Below are 22,487 nucleotides of genomic sequence, written 5' to 3' on the forward strand. Positions count from 1 at the left end.
GGCTGAATTTGGGGTGATGGTGGCGCTACCCACGGCTGGGCAGCGTTGTGCTGTGGTGGTGGGTGAGCAGTTCTTGCTTGGCAAAGCCGCCGTGGGAGCCTGCGTGTGGGTCAGTAGCTGTGTTAATACAAAGGAGTGAAATAGATGCACGGGGCAGGAAACATCAATAACGTCAGCAGTCAGTGCAGCCAGCTGAAACCATCTCCGTGTCCCTCCGCTGCTGTTTCTCATGAGCTAGCAGCTCATCCTAGCAATAGCATTATCCATTCCTTAGCGTTTCTGCCCTGGGAGAGCCCGTGGTCTGGTAGGGTAAAGCTGCATATTAAGTAATAACACAGCCGCTCTAAGTGGGCTACTTCTTGCTAGAACTTCTCATTAGGATTGTACTTTGGGGGGGAGGAAACCCTCCCCTGAAGGCAGCACCCATTTAGCGAGCCTGATGCTTTTCTCTGATGAAGCCTTCCCCTTTTTACTCATTAAGACAACTGCAACCCAGAAAAAAGAAAGCCCTTGCCATGCTGCACGGTAACGGTGGCTGGTGAGCAGCTGGTGCAGGTGTGTGCTGTAAGGTGATGTCTCCCTGCTTTGCAGTCCTGTGGCCTCGGCTGCCTCTTGCCTGGGTGACAGAACCCCTGTGAATGCTGTCCTGGGTCCCCTGCATCTCCAGGCCAGAGCTCAGCGAAGCAGGAGCTGCTCTTCAGCTCAGAGCGCTGCACTGCAAGAAGGGTTGGTTCAGATCCATTTCCCCTTCAAGCCATCACTCAACAGCCAATTCTGGCCGAAAGTCCAAAAGGTTTCCTAATGAAAGCAGGATGTTCTCCCTCATCTCCTAAATAGCACATAAACTTTGTCTGGACCACACAAATAGTTCACATTTTTAAAAAATGCCTGCTCATCCCTAGTAAGCAGCATGGCTGAATGCTGAAATTGGTCTAGTGTAGCTGAAGAGTCGTGCTGCCATGCTTTAGCAGCATTAATTCTGACTTCTCCATTTCTTATCCAGCTGCATGAAGCAGCGGAAGGCAGTCACTAACGCAACCCATGCTCTGAAGCGGGAAAGAGCTATTTGGGAAGCCGGACCAGCAGTGTGAATAAACAAAGGATACCTGATAAAATAATGACCAGGCTATGCGACTGTACTGTCATAAATAATAAAATGACAACTCGGTTCAACAAATCCAGTCATATGAACACATAAAATAAGGAGCTCAGGGTAGAAACGTGAAGGTTGCTGTAGTACCACACCATAGGTAGTACACCGAAGCCGTATCTGTTCAATCAGAACAATAGACGTACGTGAAGGCATAAGAGAAACCGTATTTACAAACAGTAAACTTTGGATAAGATAGCATTACTGCTATCGCCAGGAAAGCCTGAGAAATCTCTGTCTTCTTCAGGCACCTGCAAAATTGTTAGTCCAGGCGAGGCTCTACCTCGCAAACTCTCGGCGGCTCTCCTCTGCCTTTGCTCACCAGAGCACACAGGGTTTGTTTGATCTCTGCTCCCAGTCTTGGCAAGCCCTGACTCTGCCTGAATGAAGCACCACACAAATAGGTGAGATCTCGAATGGTGGTTTTGTAATGGTTAAACTAATATATTTAACAGGAGCTGTTGTATGGAGATGTACCATTTTCCTGTCTTGTTTCCTAGAAGTTGGTAATTAAATCTCTGAGCAAGCTGATGCATCATGAGCATTTCCACAGCCCGTTACACACACAGAAGATGTTTACTAGAAACATTGAATTAATATTAATCAGCTTTTTCGTTTACTGAATGTATTGTGGGGGCTTAAGGTTTACAGGAGACCTAGAGCAAGCCCTTTGCTGGGCAGCAAGCATTCCTCCAGGTGGGTGAGCACCTTCCACCCCATGGGTGTTGGTGAGGCTGAGAGCAGTCGTCCTGCTCCTGGTCTGCTCCTGGAGAGCAGCGCTGGGGCTCAGGCGGAGGGCATTTGCTTAGTTTACCTTTGTGCATACGTTCTATGTGTGTGTATCTATATTCTATACCTCTCACTCACGCACGCTGGGTGGGGAGCTGTGCTCATAGGCAGGGCCTGAAGGGTCTTGAGTAAAGTGCTGGGTGGGGAGGGTTGCTAGGAGATGGAGACTGGTGTCTGGCAAAGTGGCGGGTTTATTTTTGGTGTAGATCACACAAAATGGTATTTGCCTGTGGAGCAGAGTAGAAATCTCTTCCCTCTGCTTACGCTTATCTCTGAATGCTCTGTCTGTGCCTAGTAGCGTTGCAGCTTATTTAAAAGGGAAATCAAACATAGACTAGGTGCTAGTCCAGCTGTAGGCTGGGTGGTTTGCAGTCCCTGGGGTTGTGTTTTTTTGGTTTTTTTTCCTTTTTTTTTTTCTCTACTCATTGAGAAATCCCCTGTTTGAGCAGCAAGATATAGTCTCTGTTTAGGGGAGGGCATCCTCCCATGCCTTTGGTTCCTTTGTGGCCAGTTGTCTTTGCTTCTTCAGACACTGTGTGTTAGCAGTCAGGTTTTCTGGGTTCGCAATTACTAAATGCATCCTGCCGGGGCTTGTTCTCTCTTGCTTTGCTGCTTATGCCCCTTGTTGCGCTCCAATGCCAGCCAGGAGCCAGCCCCCACATCTGAGCTGGTGTCACCTCCGCCCTCCTCACAGACAGGGGCTGTGTGATGGCACGGGGAAAGCTGCTGGGGGGTGCCTGGCCCTTTGCTTGGGGCACTCAGCTCTCCCTGGTGTGCTACCAGGCTGGATTTACAGTAGAAATTAGGTCTGAATGCTAAAACATGGGGGGGGTGTACCCCTTTGCGGAGTGCAGGAGTCCTGGACAGAAATACGGGTACCTCGCAGCTCTCAGAGGCTTATGCCACGTGCTCGCATCTTACTGATGCTCCTCTCGGGCACAAAACCCCCCTCACTATGCAAGGGGCTGTTTTGGTGACTCAGGGCTAAACAGCAGGATGCTGAAGGGTTGGGAGCACACCGGGGCAAACCTGCGTGCTGCCTGCTGCAGTGCTGGCTCCAGTCGCTGTCGTGAACCTGTGGAAGGGCTTGTAGCTGATCATCTGGAGCCGCATCTGACCTGTCAAAGACTTCAGCTCAGCACCCTGAGCCTCTCAGCCCGTTTGGGAAGAGGTTAGGACAGTATAGTTTTCCAGTTCAATGTGATCAAAACCCACCCGGAAGGCTGTGCATCTGCTTATACAAAAGCTCAGGTTCTGAGGCATGCTGTCCAACCCTTGTAAGTGTCCTAAATCTGTGGATTTTCGGTGGGATTTGCTTTCCCAGTCTGTTTTTGGAGGAGCTAGTTATGAGATAATGCAGCAGTGGGTAAACTGTGACATGTGAAATGGTGGGATTTTTTTGAATGTTAGAGAAACTACGCATCAGAGGCTTAAGCACATTAGATTTGTAACCAAGCAATTCCCATTTATATTATGTAACTGATGTTATTTATCAAACCCCATGTACTGGCCAAGAGCAGATGTCAGTCTGTCGTGCTATAGTGTTGGAAATCAACTTTTCTGGGGGTTGGTTATTCAAAAAACAATCTTGTGATTAGCTTGCTGTAATATAATGTAACAGCATGCAATATGGAAGTGTTACTTCAAAAATATAGCGCATGTGGGTCCAAAGTCTATTGTGGTCTCTTTGGGGTTTTTTTTGATTTTTTTTGGAATTGGGTGAAAAGCTGAACTGTATGGCAACATGTGATGCTCTGGTGGGAATGTATGCTTGGAACCCCTCCCTGAGTCAGGCTGGGGAAGGAGTGTGGTATTTCTTACATTGAAAATAAAACACTTTCAGCATGCAATGTGCTAAACATTCATTTAATGAGGAGGCCGCTGAAAAGAGACTGCTTGCATATGCAGGCCCTGGGTGCATCCACGCTCTAACCAGCAGTTAGAGAAGGACATGTTTTCCTAGTGGTTTACTCCTCCTACATGAGAATAAGACTTCTGGAGAAGGTTTTCTTAAGGGCACAAATCAGTAACTAGGTTCCTCATCCCATTAGAAGCTAATAGTAATGAATTCCTGGGTGGGGTTTTTTTTATATGCTCTGTGATTAGGGTGATGTTTTATTTGAGGGTTTCGGGCGTCATTTTTAAAGCAGATAGGTGCACTAATCCTTTCTCTGCAATCATGGAATCAATCCTTTAGGCTTCATCCACAACTGTGAAGCACGATATGGACGTGAGGTGTGCTATGTGGAAAGGTGGGGGGTATTTTTTTGTTTCCACAGAGTCTTACCCTCCTTTTCTTTGCTAGTTGTGGGTGATACAATTCCTACAGAAACTTTGTAGCCTGGAGATAACTTCTAGCAGTGCGGAGGGAAAAGCCATGACCGTGTGAGCTGCTTATGGCATTTTTTCAGTGGCTTGCCAAGTATGTTTTCTTTTAGGGCATAATCTGAGAGAGCTGGCAGACGTCTTGGCTTTGCCTGATGAGCTCAGCTGGGAAAGCACTCGGTGGTGAGGAGTCTGAAGTTTATCCTCACCCTTTGATTTGGACCCATGGGCATCTATTCCAGGGACAGGCTGAGGAAGAATTTAGGATTTGGTTTGCCGCCTGTAGAGTAGATCCAGCGTTTTTTGACCTGATATGAGATGCTGTTTGAAGATCCGTGACCTTGCAGAATCAGTCCACTATTCCCTTGCTCCCTCTGTTTTGCTGCTCTGTATCAGAGCACCAGTGCAAACAGGGTGGAACAGCACGTTCTCCACGTCCACAATGGCCAGGACAAGAGTAAGGCTAAAATTAAACCACGCACAGATGGTATGAAATGAAGAAATACTTAGCGAGGCTTGTTGAAGCATCAGAATCTGTTATTTGGACAGGACTGTGGAGTGCAGATGTTCCTGCCTGGGGTGGTGGGATGCTGCGAGGTCAGTCCCTGCACGTCTAGTGCCTGGTTCATGTCTTGACCAGGACCTCAGGGTTTGGGCTCAGCCCCTGTGGGATGCCGGGCAAACCGTCAAGGGTTACGTGCAGTTAAGGGTTGAAATGTCCAAAGCAGGAGAGCTGAGCTGAAGTCCAAAAATCCCCATCCAAACCTTCCACTTGGCTGCTGCCAAGCCCTAATGTTTAAGTGGCTTTTATTTTATTTTTACTTCTAAGCTCCCCACCTGGGAATGTGCCAAAAGTTAGACCTCTCTTATTTACCCAAACTGCTCCATTTTTAACAGTGCTGAGCTGCAAAGTCTCTAAGCCCAGAGCAACCCAAGGTAAGGTACTCCCCCTGTGCCTTAGCGGCTGCATCTTAGGAGCATCTTTAGTGCCTTTTGGTACCTGCAATTCAGAACAGAGCTTTGCTTGGGGGAAATCAGGTGTTCGAGTTCCTATTTCAAGTTCTGTCTATGTATCATCTTCAATGACTAGCTCTGAAGTAAATCTAGATTTTATTTCATTTTTTTTACTTAGCCCTCAGTCTTTCGATGTTTCAGTTCCCCGTCCTCATAACTCATTCCTTCTCCCCGCCTGTGTCTGAATGAGTGTTTTAGACTAGAAACTCTCAGACCTGTCCTGAAAAATGTATGCATTTATGGCAGGCCGTTACACTTGGTAGCAGGCTGCTGGTATGATGGGTCAGCTGCACCTTTGAGAGGTTTGTCCCCGCTGTTGTCTGTGCTGGGTCTGAGCATCCCTCGGCCAGGCTGTGGCACATAGTCCTATTTGTGTGCATGTTTTTAATACGCATGTTGTTTCAGCTGAAATGCCTTCTTGTGAGGCTGGGGCTCTTGGAGAATCGCTCTCACCCTCTCTCATCTCAGTGGCGAACTGAGAAAGGTTTCCTTTAGTCAGCTGGGGGAGTGGGGGGAGGATTTATGAATCGAAGAAATGCATTCCTGATGCGGAATAGGCATATTCCCCGTCCCCCACCCCCTGCTCAATAAAAGCACCATTTGTGTGGCAAATAGCCAAGGATTTTATGAATACAGCTCTTACTTTCTCCAGCTGCTAGAAACCTTTCTCAAATATGAATTAAAATAAAAAGCCTTGCTAGACACTTTTAGCACTCATAATTCTGCTATTTTTGGTCTGCGGTGTGGAGTTCTTGCATCAGAAATCTTGGTTCGAGAGGCTTGAGTGGCTTCTTTCAAATATGAAAAAAAGCCAACCCTGAAAGATGTATGATTTTAATCTCCCACGCTATAAGAATCATCGGAACTTGATGTGATTATGTCCCCAGATTTGATGCTCCCCTAGCTGTTATGGCTGTGAAATCCTGTCTCTCACGTTTTATACAGGTTTTTCCTTCCTCAGAAGCCATTGGGGTGTGTTCTTGAGAAGCTGGTACAGCTGGGATTAGGTATTTTTAATAAATCAGCTGCTGGGGAGGAAAAAGATCGGGACTGCAATCCGTGCATAGGAATCTCTTACAGGTTTTAAGAAAAACGTTTTAGGTTGCATCGCAGGAATGAGCTTTGGTAGGAGACCTGGGAAACCATGGTAACGTTAGGGAGGTAGCTGCACTGTGAGTTTGCAGTTTGTGTTGGGAGTGTGAGTGGGAGAGGGATGTCTTGGGGGGCTGGTGGGAAGGCAGGCGAGGGGCACGGAGATGTGCTGGCTCAGCTGCCTGCACAGGGGATCATGGAGGAAAGGGAGTGCCTTTTCCCGGCGGGATGAATTCGGACTGTTTGCAGTTGTTAGTGATTTTCCGTATCAGCCCAGTGTTCCCTGTGCAAAAGCACAGGGATTTTTGGATCCTTCCATGCTATGTGGGACTACTTGTGCCTTGTTCAGAGACACTTTGGGAGGGTTACCCCGAGCAGGGAACACAGGGTGGTACCACCTGAACGGTAGCTGCAGCGGGGCAAAGGGCATCTTTTCCTTGCTGTATTTATAATTCAGCTGCTTCTATAAGAAACCTCACCTGTCTCTGAACTAAAGATGGGTAAATAGCAGTTTGTAAGCAAAGCAAGCAGGCTGCTTGGCTGGTCCAAAATACTTAGAAGTAGTTTTTAACATTAAAAAAAAATAATATATATATATATCCATTTCTGAGAGAGCATAAATCAAGCTGCTTCTCTTCTCCTCCAACTGCAAACATCCTTTTGAGAGAAAAGCCAGAGTAATTTTGGATATCCAGAGTCAGCAGTGGCAGAGGGGTCGCTTTCCTGGAGGAAAGGGCTCTCACAGTGCCTGGGTGGCCGTGGGCATGTCGGGACCCTCGCAGCCAGTTTGTGTGTCTGTATTCAAGCCATGTGGCAGCCAGCAGTTGGGGGTGGGGTGGGGGTGGGGTGGGGGATGGGGTGGAAATCTGGATAAATGTAAAATCTCACCCACTCAGATTTTGAAGGTGAATCAAGAAAATGTGTCTGGGGTAGGGGGGATAGGGACATCTAGTTATATGTAGGCTGTGTTGTCATTAAGATGGAGTAGATGCAAGTTGCAGACATTCATTGAATGATCTCTGTTATATTCCTAGACCTATACACGGCAAGGAGAGGTGAAACGCAGAGCAAATCTCACCGTATGAATTTGTATGACATGGCAACAGGATGGCTCAATTTATTTGCAAGAGCAGTAAAGATTGTTCACTTCTATTGCATTAGCTTGAATCCCAGCCAGATCAGAGGTAAATAACAGAGCCTCCTAGAGATGGAAAACTAGCCGAAGGGCCATCAGTGCCTTTGCACCTGGATCTACAGTGTAGAAATTCAGATTTTTGCTGGCTGGTAGGAAAAAGTGAACATTCCCCGCATTGTACACGTTAGTCCTGGTGGGATCGTCTTCAAGGATGAAAAGCTCAGTGCCTGTAACGGTTGTGCCAGGGCAGCCACAAAGCAGATGCTCAGGAGTGATTGTACGACTGACGTTTTGGTGTGTCTGTGAGATGGAGCCTTGTCCGAGGCTGCAGCATCGTTCATGTAGGTCACCCAGCTTAACAAGGCAGCAGTGGGAAACGTGCATGAACTGTTGCACTCATTTGGAAAGAGGACTTAATTATCTAGAGGCTTTGATGAGAAATAATTGCTAAAGGCTTTAATACAAGTTACCATTGTCAAAGAAGCTCTTGTTCTCTGTGTGCCCAGGCTTTCCCTGGCGCTGATGGAGCAAGCTGCCTGCAGGTACCTTGCTTCCATACGGGGGTGAAACATCTTGGGGATGGACCAGATGATCTCCAGAGGTCCCTTCCAACCCTGACTGTTCTGTGATCTTACACGGGTAGCAACTATCCATCAACCAAAGCAGGGTAACACCGTGCAGCAACCTGATTGTTGTGTCAAAGCCCTTAAAACGTGTGTAAATGCTGACTTGTGGTGCTTGTGAGTTGCATTCCTTTCCAATCTGTGTGTTTTACTGCCATGTAAAAATGTTAATGCATTAGGGCCTCACCAAAGGGATGTTATTCATATTTTACTGAGCAGAAGATAAACCACAAATCACGCATAATAAAGGGTGTTTTCCCTCATTCCGAGGCTTCTGAGTTCACCTCTATACAATGCTTTCTTTAATAACTTAGCAGTGTATTGCAAAAATAAACCTAAATGTGACTGTCTGTCTTAAAAAAAAAAAAACCAACAACCCAAAACCTCTTTCATGAGAAATAATAAACTTTTGGCTATATTTTGTGTGCCTAAGTAACAGCCTCGTAACACACTAATCATGCCCACTTGACGTATGCGACAGTATTAGTAGATAGCTAGGGATATAATTTTTTGCTTAGGCTGTATTGCCTGTTAGTGCATCAGTTTAATTTTACAGTCTGCTTGATATGACTGCATTTATAAGCAGGGATATCATTTTACTTGTGTCCTATTGCAAGTTTGTGCATTAGTATAATTTTTCTGGTTTCTTCCAATGCATGCTGAAAGCGGTTGGCTTTTTCCCATGGATTTCAGCATGTGATATATCAGGAGTTTCCTGATTAATCTGAGAAATTATACATTGTAATAATCCTGCAAATGTTTTCTGACCAGCTCATGTGATACAGCACAGGACATCATCATACAGTAGCATTTTTTGGCCCATTCTTGTGCATTGTGTAAATGAAAGCAATTTTCACAGCTGGCCTTCCCATCACCTCTTCCTGCTGCCTAGAGATTAGATCTCCTACTCTGGTTTTATCATTTCCGTGAATCAGCCATGCTAGTTTAAACCACTTTGCTCTGCTGAGGCTGTGGAGCACTTCCAGGCTGAGGATGCCCTCTCAGACGTGAGCCTTGGGGCTAGCCCGACCGTGGGAGCCGTGCTCGCATCCTCCACAGAAGTCTTTGGAGACCTGCTCCCAGATGAGAATGTTACTTTTTCACAACCCGCTTAAGCAGAAATCAGAATGTTTTTGCCAAGTTTGCTGGGCTGGGAGGAAAAATCTGGAATAGACAGATGTAGGTGGGATCTCATGAACTTCCCTGGAGAGCTCTACACCAACATGTATCGCTGTGCAGCCCAGCGATTGCAGTGGCGAAGCTTAATCAGTAACAAATTGATGTCTCGTTAAGTCCCTTACTGACATATCTGGACAGGGCTGGCATGCCTCACAAGTAGGAAACAACAAATGACTTCAGGTCTTGTAAATCGGGGTGTGGAAGCGGAGCCCAGCTACGTTTCACGACCATCTGAGTCGCACATGTTCAGCAAAGGTGCTTGTGATTTGCCTGTTATCTCTGTATGGGGGAAAAGTGGAAGATAAATCTGAAGGCTTTTCCAGACAAAAGGAACTTATCAAGTAATACTGAAAACAGATGGCACAGAGCCAAGCTTGGATTTGGCCCTTATTTTGAGCTGAGTTGAAAGAAAGGATGTGGCCAAGGATCAGCTGGAAAACCATTTAACCCTCCTTGAGATTGAACAGCAGCTTTGCTGAGAAAGTCTAATTTGGAATACAAGCATGAGAAAAATCAAGAGTGCAATGATTTATACAGCGATTGACAGCAAGTCGTGTAGGACAACCTGCAAACTCGCCTCCCGAAGGTTATACCATGTGCGATCGCGTACTCTTTTGAGGTGAAGCTATAAAATATTAGAGGTTATAGAGGGGGAAAAAAATGCAGCTTCTAATCCTTTTCACCACCTCTGATGTGCCTTTCCCTTATCCTGCCTTTGTCTCAAATTCTGTTCCAGGCACCGACTCTGTCAGGGCAAGTGAAAGTAGAGGGATTAGCTCAAAAAATTCAGGTGTCCGACTGCCAAGGGCCGGTTTATTTGTTGACTTCCTCACCGTTTGTGGCATCTCAGTTCTCTGACCTCCAGCTCATGCTCTTTGTTCCTTCACTTGACCATGCTTTCTGTAAGTCTTTGTTCTTTGTTTTCTTTATAGAGTCTAAGGACTTCGGGCCTGTCCAGTTTGGAGAAAAGGAGGCTGAGGGGTGACCTCGTTGCTCTCTGCAGCTTCCTGAGGAGGGGACGTGGAGAGGGAGGTGCTGAGCTCCTCTCCCTGGGATCCAGTGGGAGGTCACGTGGGAATGGTTCAAAGTTGCACCAGGGGAGCTTTGGACTGGACATTAGGAAGGATTTTTTTGCCAAGAGGATGGTCAAACACTGGAACAGGTTTCCTACAGAGGTGACTGATGCTCCACACCTGTCAGTGCTTAGGAAGCATTTCGACAATGTCCTTAACAACATGCTTTAACTTTTGGTCAGCCCTGAAGTGGTCACAGTTGGACTAGATGATTGTTTCAGTCCTTTCCAACTGAAATAGTCTATTCTATCCTGCCCTCTGAAGGACAGCCCCAGACTGTGCTCATGCCTTGCCTTTATCCCTCTAACTTTGTTTCCTTTTCCTCCCAATGTATTTCCATCCTTTGATCGCTCAAATCCTGGTAAAAAATGAATAGCTATTTATTCTTACAAGTAGTTTTGACCTTCAGCTCCGATTCCTGCTTTTTTGAGATCATGAAGTCTTAGGTGGGTTCCTTCCACTTGTGAGGAGACTTCCTGCTGAGTGGCCTCCTACTCTGTCCGCATCCTCAGCTCCTGTGAGGAAGAGCTGGGACAGCCCTCTGTTGCTGAGCATCTTTTGGTGAGGATGGGTGTGAGAAGTGTGGCCATAAGTGCCTCCCAAAGACATTCTGGGGGCAGGATGGAAAGGAGAAAGTAATGTGAAGCTTGGAGAAAGCTTCTGGACAGTTAGGCTGTCATGCTCTTCCGTTTTGTTTTTTTTTTTTCTTTTTTTTTTTAATGTAAAGGAATGAGACCAACAGAGCTTCATTCCTGAGCTAAGATGTCTTTTTTTTTGTAATTTCACAGGATGTTTATGATGACTTTTTGATTAATTGAGGAATTATACTCATTTCAATTGTATTCTCCCCATAAATGATGGCTGCTGCTTTCCCTCCTTGCTAAAGGGATTGGGACTATACAGATGAGTAAAGGTAGATGAGATTATTGGCTAATGACTATTTTTGCAATTAAAGGCACATTGGGGCTATTGTATAGGGGTTCCTGTCCAGTTGTTTAAGTGAGCTGATTTTGCTGTACTGTGGCTAAAAGAAGAAATAGAACTCGGACCCATCCCAGTGCAGTGAAATGACTCTGGATGGCCGGATCTTTATACTGAACTGCGTATGACATTACCAATTTCTTTTGTCTTGCAGAGTAGCTGCAACATCCAGGTATGCTTTCAATTCCACCTCTCTTCATTTGTAGTAACTAGCCCTTTACAGAGGGTCACGATGCAGGATACTCTTGGACCTCCATGTGAAGTAGAGGCAATTCATAGTCTTAAGGCAGCCCTGGTGCTTCTTGAGCCGTAGCGAAGAAAGCGTGGGGGGCTTTTGTGGTACTCACAGCTGAAAGTCTTGAGCCCTTGCTGCTTGTTCCTCATTTCATGCCAAATGCTAGCTTTTCTATTTTTATGAAGGGTGAAGCTGGTAACTGTAGATTTTCTACAGGGTTGTTGCAGGACTCCTAAGAAAAAATCCCACAGGAACCAACCTCAAATCCCATTCTACTCCAGCTGCAAATCAGAGGGTTTTGGTCTGCCGCCTTTAACATAAACACTGAGCAGTGTCTATTAGGACAATTTTATTGCAAAATAACCCCCCTATCAAAACAGAAGGCATTGGATATGCTGTTTCCAGTGGCAGAGGTGAGGCTTGTCACTTAATGCGTGAATGGGAGGCTTTTCAGTATTCAAGACATGCAGACCTGTGGGACATGTACTTAGGATTGCTTGACATTTCCAAGTTATTTTTAACTGATGTATCATCTGATGGAAATCTTTCATTGTAAAATGCACAGTAGCTTGAAGAAGAGAGCTCCTAAAGCCTTAGTTCAGGCAACATTTTATCAACCTTTGGAATTCAGTATGAACTAAGAAAAACTTCAGGATCTGTCTCGGCAAGTGAAGATGTGAACATCTGCTAGGCTGCCTTTCGCATTCTGCAGGGAGTTAGTACACTTTTTATAGCAGCTTTTGTCCTTGCATAACACCTAATGCAGAGGGTGTTTCATAGCATCCCAGAACCGTTTGGGTTGGAAGGGAACTTAAAGATCATCTAGTCCCAGGGACACCTCCCATTTTGAGCCGTTGCTTGGGATCCCTTGGCACTATTGCACAGCAGTTAGTTAATAAGAAGATGTTGTTCCCTGTAATGTAATGCTATTATTATTTCAAATATATTGTTAAAGCTCTTTAAGCTTCCCTTGTGATTGTTCCCTTCTGCATTTTTAATTATCAGTGTTTTAAATGAAGAATTGACGAGGTATGAAAGGTAGATAAGGAAACATTCAACATCAAGGAACCCTTTCCCAGAGGGGCTTTGAACGGGACTGTTGTATTGATTTGCTAAACTGCAGCCTGTGTTTTATCAGCAGTGCATACATCAAATGGCGTTGTGCACAACAAATATACTTACAGTTTCTAATAGGAAAAGAGACCCCGTTCAGTGTGGTGCTTCTGGTTGTTGGTTGACGTGAGAGAATGAAATGTGTGAGACTTTGAATGAAATGTGTGTCTTTTTTTTTTGTCTTTTTTTTTTTTTTTTTTTGTAACTGAGGAATGATGGAGTGGGTCTATGAGAAAAAGACTCAGCTGATTTCAAATTCAAGGGAAGCAGGTTTCCTCCCAACTCACAGTGATTCATGAGCTGTCACGCATCGGGGACAGATCCAGCCTGGCTCTGACAAAATGCATGACCTGAGCAGTCTTCTAAACCAGCAGTGCCACCGGGCAGGGTGACACAGAAAGGACCAGGAAGGGGGGAGGAGAAGCTGGACTGCAGCTCCAGGAGGGCCCAGCCCGTTGCATTGCTGTGGAGCAGCAGCAGCAGCAAAGTGTTTTGTCTCAAGGAAAAATCAAATGAGCAAGTGACTGAGGTGGTTGGCACGGGGGTTATTCAAGGCTTGCTCCAGCATGGCCTCAGCCGGCACCCAGGGGAGAGAGGGCATCACTTAGGGGTCTGCAGGCTGCCGAGGGACCATGATCAAAGGGACAGCTAAGCCTGGAGAGTAGGTTCAGCTACGACAACCTTAAGCTTTTCTGTGCCCTTGGGCTGGGGATTTCACCCATGCCCTATAGAGAGTGTGTTTACATTCAGATATGACTGGTGTGACTGGCTCTGTCCTTGCCCTGTTGTTTTCCTCCCCAGCATGGTGGTACAGACCCACTGCTCGGAGGGAAAAGGACAACAAGCTGTTGTGTTTCTTTTGGACAGATTTTGCTTCATTTTATAGCAAAGCAATAAATCAATTTAAGCTGAGATTTACTATGACAGGTCTAAATCAAAATGAAGTCCCGGAACCCTTCTGTAGAAATTCACCTTATGCTAAACATTGGCAGTTGTCCCAAGTGCAGGCTTTCCAGTTCCTGGTCCGTTGAATGATGTTGGGCAACATCTACCAGCAACTCCACCTGAGTGGAGTCCTGCTTTCCCTTAGATGGGGGCTTATAAGAAAGATGGGGACAGACTTTTTGTCAGGGCCTGTAGCAATAGGACAAGGAGTCATGGTTTTAACCTAGAAGAGGGTAGATGCAGACTAGATATAAGTAATAATTTTTCTTATGATGAAGGTGGTGAAACACTGGCAGGGGTTGCCCAGAGAGATGGTAGATACCCCAGCCCTGAAAACATTCGAGGTCAGGCTGGATGGGGCTCTGAGCAACCTGATCTGCTTGAAGATGCCCCTGCTCATTGCAGGGGGTTGGACTAGATGGCCTTTAAGGTCCCTTCCAACCCAAACTGTTCTATGATTCTATCATAGCCATGCATTCTGAGCTCCATTTAACCGCCTCCTGTCCTGCAGAATAGCAGTGTTGAAACGGGGGAGGAAAGGATACATGTGGGGCTATTTGTAGTATGTTGAAGAAAACCGGGTAAGTGTAAATAGCATCTCTGATCAAACTTTAAGCTGAGTATTGCTCAGGAAGCCCAACACAAGCACCTTTCCTCTGGGCAGAAGGATGCAGCAGCCCCCTGCCTCACGTTCTCCTGGCTGTTTGTCCATGCAGCACACTCTCCAGCTACTCTTTCTCACCTCAGGCCAGGGGTAATTGCAGTTATTTCACAGGTAGCACCATCCAATGGGTTTTCTTAAATGCATAGCAGGGATGGGCCTGATCTAACTAAGATCAGTTGAGTACATAGCCTCTTCCCACATTAAAGCCAATTAAATTTGGATGGGTATGAGTGAGAGCAAAATTTAGCCCAGTTTGTCTTCTGTGAATTGGTTCATGTTGGCTGAGATTGAGTCTCACATCTTTCCTTGAGGCAGAGGCTCCCCGTACGTGTGAAGGCTAGACTTACACCAAGCCATTAGAGCAGGGGAAGGGCTTTGATCTCAAAATTGCACCATTTGAAATTGCAGATGAAAAAAAGGGAATTAATTCAACAGCAAGCGAGCCTGCAAGTGAATCATTTTAGCTTCTCCCAGACCAGGCTTGGCCCCTGCGCTTCTGAAATGGGAGCACGACTCCAGCAGGAGCCATGCGTTACCCCAACGGTACTGAGATGGAGATGGCCTCGGGGCAGCAAGAGCAAGGACATGCCACCTTTGGGAGGGGGAGATGGCAGAATAAAGCAGGATTAGCTGTGCATGGGAATGCGGCACAGCTCTTGGAGAGTGGTGGTGAAGGGGAGCTGGGAGCCAGAGCAGGAGGCTTTGGAGGAGCAGGTCTGCACAGCCTCTGCTGCTTTTGCCCCGAGCTGGATGTGTGCTGTAGAGCCGCTTCAGCGTGGCGCGGTGCCCAGGCAAATTCGGCTGGCTTTGCACTGTAACGCCACTCTGCAGCTTCCAAACCAGACCCGACTTGCACCCTGCCAGCTCTGAGCAGAGGCAGAGCAGCCCAAGCCTGGTGAATAGACATGCCCTGAGGATATGTCTACATTGCAGCGCAGAGGTGAGACCTGGGCTTGGTGAGACAGACCGGAGCTAGCTCTTGGGAGCCGCAGGGCTGCGATGCACTGGGGACACGTTGAGCAGGAGGTCCCTGGGCTTTTGGAAAGGGGCTGTGGAGGAGGAGGGAGGTTTCTAGCCTCAGGGCATCTTGTGATGCTTTTGGGGACTGAGACTGGGTGGTGGAGGGACATTATGGGCTGGCATGTGCTGGACCTCCCAGCGGGATGGCTGTTCTGTAGAGATCATGCAGGAAAATCATGTCCAGCAGTGCTGGGAAGTGGACAAAGTGGTAGTGCTGGAGCCTGGGTAAAATACACCGCCATCATCCTTAGGACGTGTGAATCTCAACCTTGGACTGAGGATCCTCAGCCCCATACCCTGGCGCTGGGATAAGCCATAACTCTTCAGTGGGGTGGCTCATCCCCTGAAGCCCAAACCCATCTCTGCAGGGTGCAGGAGGAGACAAGGCATGTGGCATTTGCTGGGTGCCCAGCTGTGGGGCAGGGGTGCTTGGCATGTGATGGGCCAATTCAAGCACCTGTGGCTGCAGGTTGTGCTAACACTGTAAGCTCCTTATGCATGAGGACATACAGCAAGAAAAGAATAAAAATAGTAGAAACAGGTAAAACTAGCTTCTGGCAAGAAGAGTACAAAGAGGTCATTTGAAAGAAGTTGCATATGCATATGAAATTTTAGTGTTGTTTTCCCTTATGCATTCCTAATTTCTGATAGCAAGTTCTATTGCTGTGTTTCTTAACTGGCAGGCTGTTTTCTACCTGTTTTCCCTCTGCCTGCCCTGCACCTCGTGTATTCCATGAAGGAAGTTCTTGTGTTTGATTTCACCATGTTGGCTCATGAAAATCTACCCAAGCTTTCCCTCAAAAGCAGGAGGACAGCCCTGCATGGGATCCATGCTGCCCACTGAAGAGGGAGCTGCATCCATATGAGCCATTTGGATTCACTTTGCAGCCAGATGAAGAGAACTAGGCGCTTCCCACCCTACGGCAGCCCTCTCCCGTAAATCTGATGGACTGGCACTTCAAGGAAACGTTTTCTTTCCACTGTTTGGAAACAGATTTTAGATGGCTCCAGCAGATGTTATCCTCTGAATAACTCTGTGCTGCCACGTGGCTGCTTATTCCTGAAATTCTACAGCATTACACACACACACACACACACACACACACACACACACACACAAAAAAAAAAAAAAAAAGTAGGGAAAGAAACGATGGGAAGAAGCTTTATCAAGCCAAATCACAGGTGATTTTCAGCGAGATCTTGGGAAATGAAGTCTGGTGGGAGCCACCCGCAGAAGGGTGGCTGCAGCCCCTGGAAGAAGAGTGATGAGCTCCCCCCAGCAGCTCCCAGCACCCGCGGGGCTCCCCTGCCCTCAGCACTGAGCACTAGGTGGCCTCCAAGGGTGAGATTTGGGCTCCCGAACGCAGTCCTGGCCTCTGAAATTACAATTGCAGCTGGATCCAAAAATGAGGATGCCATCTGGACGGGGAAAAAACCACAGGGCCAAGGAGACAGACTTTTTCCAGTTCCTGCTGCCATCCTGCTGGAGTACAGCTCACTCCGAGGTCTGCTCCACTGTCTCAGCCGAGTGCTGGTCCACATGGGCAGGAAAATAATGTGATGGGCTGAAAAGCAAAGGCATCATCCACAAGTCAAGGTGCATTGAAGCCAGCATGGGTGTATTTTTTTTTTCCCCTGAATGCTACCAGCCTCGTGGGTGCTCGGCTGCGCACCACGCAGCATACATTACTGTCTGTTCATGTGCCATCCCTCGGTGTCCACTAAGGTGTGCAGCCTGGGGACAGCTGCAGGTGACTGGAAATGCAGCTGTTTTAAACTGGAAAAAGTTCCTAATGAGGGAATTATCTTTGTTTCATCCACCTTGTTTTCTAAATAAGCCAGGCTGGGCTACCCCTGGGCCATTCATGGGCTTTGGAAGGAAGCAGAAGCACCACAAGAGATTGCTCTTACCTGGGTGGTTTTCCTTCTTTACCTTGAAGGTGTCTTTCTGCTGGCATGGGGTGAGGAGGGACAGTGTTCAGCATCTCTCCCCATCCCATGTCTGTGTCCTCCTGGGAGGGAGTGTTCAACTTCAGCTCCATGCAGGATTAGACCCCCAGCTTGGGTATCAAAATATTTGCTTTTATCATCTCTCAAATAAGCAGCAGCCGTGAACCAGCTCTTTGGGAGAGGCCGCTGTGCTTGGCCCTGTGGTTCAGCTCTGGTTTGGTACTTGGGGCTAGGAGCCAGCACCCAAGCTGGGCTTCGAAGGCGCCAATGCGTGCAGCACAGAGGTGCACGCAGAGGTGTGAGGAGCCAGACGAGATGCCAAAATGAGTAAGCGGCTGTGTGTGGCTGCCCGGAGGTGCTGGAGCCACGGGAGGCACATGACGCTCCCTCCCTGCCCTGTTTGCAAGCTGCAGGTGACCTTGGGTTTAACAACTTAATGAGCGCTGTGCAATTATCGTTTCCTTGTGTCCCGTCCCTGGTTAGGAGGAATGTGAGTTACAGGTCCCAACTCATGCTGGAGGTGATTATGGCTGGCTGTCCTGAGCCTTTCCACTCCCTCTCTAGAGGACCCGAGGGCTCTGAGGGCTGCAGCATCCCTCCCGGGCTGCCTGCAGAGCCCCGCTGCCCTGCCTGCACCGTACCGGAGCAAGTGTCTGCAGCACCCCGCAGCCTGCCAGGGAGCCAAGGGGGGGCAGGTGCTCCATTTCCCCACTTGCTAATGGCAGGCGTGCACTCCTGGGTGTGCGTAGGTCTTGTGATTTGCGTGGCGGGAGCTGTTGGGGTTCGACGGTTGCACCACTGCCTGAGGGTCCAGCACCAAAAGGGGCTGGGTCTCATCAATGCCCAGAAACCATTTTCCCTCTGAAACACCTTTGTGCTCATGCTTTCCTCCCCCCCTCACCCCCCTTGTGTTTTTCTGGTGTGAGTACTGCTCCAGGCAGGGATGCAGCAGGGCTTTAACCAGGTTTGGTTGGAGTCTGAAATAGTTTTCTTCCCAAAAGTATATGTACCTACAAGAAATAGCTTCAACGTGAGCCCTGGGTAGCCCAGAGTTACTACAGACTGCTGTTTGTGTGCCCGTTTCTTTTACCTGCAATTATGGGGAAATTGCCATCATGTAAGCAGCAGGCTGTATGAATAGCTTTATTATTTGTTATTATTAGACCTAGATGTGTGTTTTTCTTGAGATCGTATCTGCACAAGAAGGCACGGTAATAATAGCCTTTTGGACTGGCCAGGTTTCATTTCTGTGGACCGTGAAACTTTTGAAGCGAGGTGCTGTTTATTGCTTTCTTTTCAGATCAATGGGATTAAGCAGGCAGTGGCAGCTGAGGAACCTCTGCCTTGTCCGGGCTGAGTTCTTGTAAGGGCAGGCGGTCGTGTTGTGCTCACCCTCCTTGGCTGGCATCAGCAAAAGGGTCTCTTGTTACAGCCTGGTGCCAAGCTATTTTAGAAAGCATGATTCCCCTTTTATGGAATTATTTTTCCTGTGAGTTTAAGTATTGCGCTAATTTGCACGTCTCTTTTTCTGTTTTGCTCTGTTCTCTCTCTCACCTTCAGATGGGGTGTGTAATAAAGAGAGCAACAGCTTCTCAGGTTGTGACAGCAAGGTGCTGAGTATGGAAAAAGTGACCAAGAATGGGTCAAGAAATAGGAAAAGATCATGTTTTCTCTTGGAGGACCACTATTGGGAGCTTTTCATCAAAGTCCAGTAGGAAAGACTAAAATCAGGGCTGGGTTCCTTAATGCACATTGTGACCTACCAATATTTTTTGGGTCACTTACCAGGTGCTCAGGCCCATGTGGACACAAGCACATGGTCGCAAAGCCACCCAGGCTGGCAGTCCCTGAAAAGAAGATGAAAGCAAAACCAGAATGAAATGGTTCCTCATCAGACTTGTGCAATTTGTTCTTTTGGCCTTGGGTTTGTTTACCCCAGAAGTCACCACGCGGTTGGTGTTTTGCTCCACTTTCTGAGCAGCTGGTGTCACAAGGCTTCGCTAAAAGCGAGAGGGCTGTGAACGCGGGTGCGTGGCTGGGGGAAGGCGGGCAGATGGAGACAGATAAAATGGGTACTCAAAATGCACTGCTTTGGAGGTTCTTTTTCTTTCATTTTTGAATCTCAGTGTTTCAGAACAGTCTCGGGGTTTGGAAACAAGGATTTTGAGATTTAGTGTTTGGTGTTGGCAGTGCTGGATAAAGAAGATAAAGGGGCCTGTGATGGAGCATGCGAGATACTTGTGATCTATTGTGCAACAACTGTCAGTGAACCTGTGTCTGTGTGTGTTTAAAGTGTATTTCCTGACATTTACTGGCGATTTTAAAGGGATTTACTCTTTGTTATTTCATAATCCCTGGTTCAGAGCAAATTTGCAGATTTTGAGGATCAGAAGAAAGCATTAATGCTGTAGTCTCAGTCTCTGGATAGCTCAAGCCACCTAACTTCATCCTCCCCTGTATTGAGCCCAAGACTTTGTGTTCAGCTACAGCATGTCTTCTATAAAGGCACGATACGAAGGTGGAAAGATCAACCTCTAACCCGATGGTTTGTTCCAAGGTCTGATCATTATCACTATTCAAAATAAAATGGATAATGTACTTCTCATTTCCCTTTGTCTGCCTTTGGCTAGAAGAAGTTACACCCAAACATTCATATAAAAGCAAATATTCCTTTAGCCCTTTCAAAATAAAGCAAAAGACAGGCTAGATTATTGCAGTGAATCTGCATAGCTTTACAGAGAAAATAGCATCCTTCTAGTGGCTGTTTGCTGTGGTCTGCAAGGCAGCTTGCATGCATTTGTAAAGTCATGTGAGCTGTATGACGGGCAATACCCTACCACAAGCACCATTTCTTTTGGTGGCTTTTCTTCTTTATAGACATTTCTTCATCCTTTTAAAATCCAGCGTCCCAAGCAAAATTTAACTGGCACAGAAAAGTGAAATGGGAAAGGAGGGTTGTGCACTGAAGGAAAAAAAAAAGGTAGGCATTTAACTGAAATGTGTGTGACAAGTGGGAGTGAGCTTGGCTTGACTGGTTCTAGCTATTAAAAGGCTATATTGCAAGATAATTTGGGAAAATATTGTAGCTACAGAGATGGTGTGAACCAAATGTTTCATACTGCAATTTGGGTGCTGTAGTTTTGTAACGTGCTACTAACCCAAACCATGGGTCCTACAGCTCCTAAGATTTTGGAGCTGGTGCTATCACAGTATCAAACAGCCTGTGTGAAAGTACTCGAATACAACCCAGGGAGAAAAATCCTTTTCAGAATTATAAAACCATCTTCTGTTGTAAGGAGCTTGATCATTTTTGGCCAGACTTTCAAAGAAAACAGTGTCGAGACCCTCTCGATGAATAGGAACATTAATATATTAGGTATGTATTATGTAAATCCATACTTCAGTGGAGTGCTAGATAAGATAAATGGGAGCAAAGAGCAGGCTTTGAAGGCTGTTGGTGAGATTTCTGTGTGCTGTGCCCCTTGAATGCTTGGTGCGGGGCGCGGAGCCCACAGGGACATTGCGGTCCTGCAGCCCCCTCCCGCTCTGGGGCTGCTGCAGCATAACCCTCTAAATTTTGTCACCCTTGCTCAGGCCATAGCACTGCAGTGCTATCCCTGAAAAAACTCTTTTCTCCCCATTTTGTTGTGAGCAGTTCCTTTGTAGCTTCCGTGCAGGTGGAGGAAAGCTCCCCCGTGGCAGAACCGGGCTGTGCAGCCCCCTTATGCCCCCCGGCCGCTGCGTGGCTTCGAGGCACCAAGGCAGGGATGGCTGGGGTTACAGCAAATCCAGCTTGTGTGCTGAAACAAATATTTGGGGAGGGTCCAGCTTGGCCCTTGCAAACACATTTAAATACTTCAGGATCGCTGACAATGAATTATCAAGATAGAGACCTGCAAGCAGATAAGCCCAGGGACTCCTGCATTGTATACAAATACATGCCCTGACCCTCGCAACTCATGTGAGGCAGCAGCAGCAGCGAGAGGGGTGTTGGAGCTCCTCCCTGGCACACCTCCATTTTCATGTCATATAGTTGTGCAAGACAGGGTTGATAGAGAGATCTCCACACATGGGGCCGTGTGCTTTGCTTTTTTCCTGCAGTGTTTTATCTCTTGATGAGCCCCACCATTGCTCCATATACGTTTTGCTTAAGATGTCTTTCAGAAGCCTCTCCCTGCTTCCCCAGTTACACGCCCAGGCCCCTCCAGTACCAACCCATCAGAGCAGCGTCTTGGCTGGTGTTCAGAAGATACAAGCCCATGCACGCCGCCTACAAGGCTGCTCCTCGGCTCAGCATCACCTTCCCTGCTGCCCCGCAGCGTGGGTGGCCAGCCATGCACTTGCCCCATCGACACCCACGTTCACCATCAGGGGCCTGACACTCTGAAGGCGATGCCAAAAGCTATCAGGTGGCCCATAAAATGATTTGGTGTAGACATGGAAAAAGATACATTTATTTTTTTTTTCTTCAACATTTCATTTGGGTGCTGAGCCTTTTCAGCCAGGTTATTGAGATAGTTTGCAAGCAGAAATCAGTCCAGGCTGAAAAATTGTAGGTGTACCTGCTTACATTATCAACCACAAATGTTTGTATCCTGCAACAAACATCTGGGAAGTGTCCAGCCCAGACATTACAGAAGTGTTAACTACCCCGAGTTAACCGGTAATCAATTCGGGGCTAAAAACTCGTGTGTGGACCTTTCCTCTGAGACTGCTGTTTATAACGGGGCTTTCATTTAGATCCTGACCTAGAAGCGTAATTAAACCATGGCACATTCTTGACTTTCAAACAAACTTCTGGGAGCTTGCCAGCGCGGAGCACAGACCCGGATTTTACCGGGTTTGAAACGAGCAGCGATGTACCACCTCTTTCATTAACTGTTGTTGACGGTGAAAATGCCTGCCCGGTAGAAATTGTGAATTATACAGCCAGCCCTTTAAGGCCCTGCTAATAAACACATGAAAGGATTTGAGGCAACTATGTGAAAATACTGGTCTATTGAAATGCTTTTTAATGCCACCAGTTGGGGAGAAGGTGTATTATTCAGAGCTAGAGTTTCTGGTCATTAACATGCGTCTTTTGTAATTAAGATGCTGCTTTACGCTGCACTCGCTTTGTGCGGTGCAGGTTTTCTCCAGCTTCCCCACCAGTGCTGGGCTGTGTCCCCAGGCAGCGGGGAGCCCCGGCCCGGTGCCGGG

At 47.2% G+C, this 22,487-nt stretch overlaps 1 long non-coding RNA gene across 1 annotated transcript; it reads left to right on the top strand.

The window, feature by feature from the left end:
* Window positions 1–816: 816 nt before the first annotated feature.
* Window positions 817–11,088, top strand: LOC130156978 (uncharacterized). The gene is made up of 3 exons (XR_008824661.1): window positions 817–1,554; window positions 7,405–7,554; window positions 10,240–11,088. It is a non-coding gene; the product is annotated as an uncharacterized LOC130156978 (long non-coding RNA).
* Window positions 11,089–22,487: the final 11,399 nt, after the last annotated feature.

This window comes from Falco biarmicus, chromosome 11 (assembly GCF_023638135.1).
Source record: "Falco biarmicus isolate bFalBia1 chromosome 11, bFalBia1.pri, whole genome shotgun sequence".
Classification (NCBI taxonomy): Eukaryota; Metazoa; Chordata; class Aves; order Falconiformes; family Falconidae; genus Falco; species Falco biarmicus.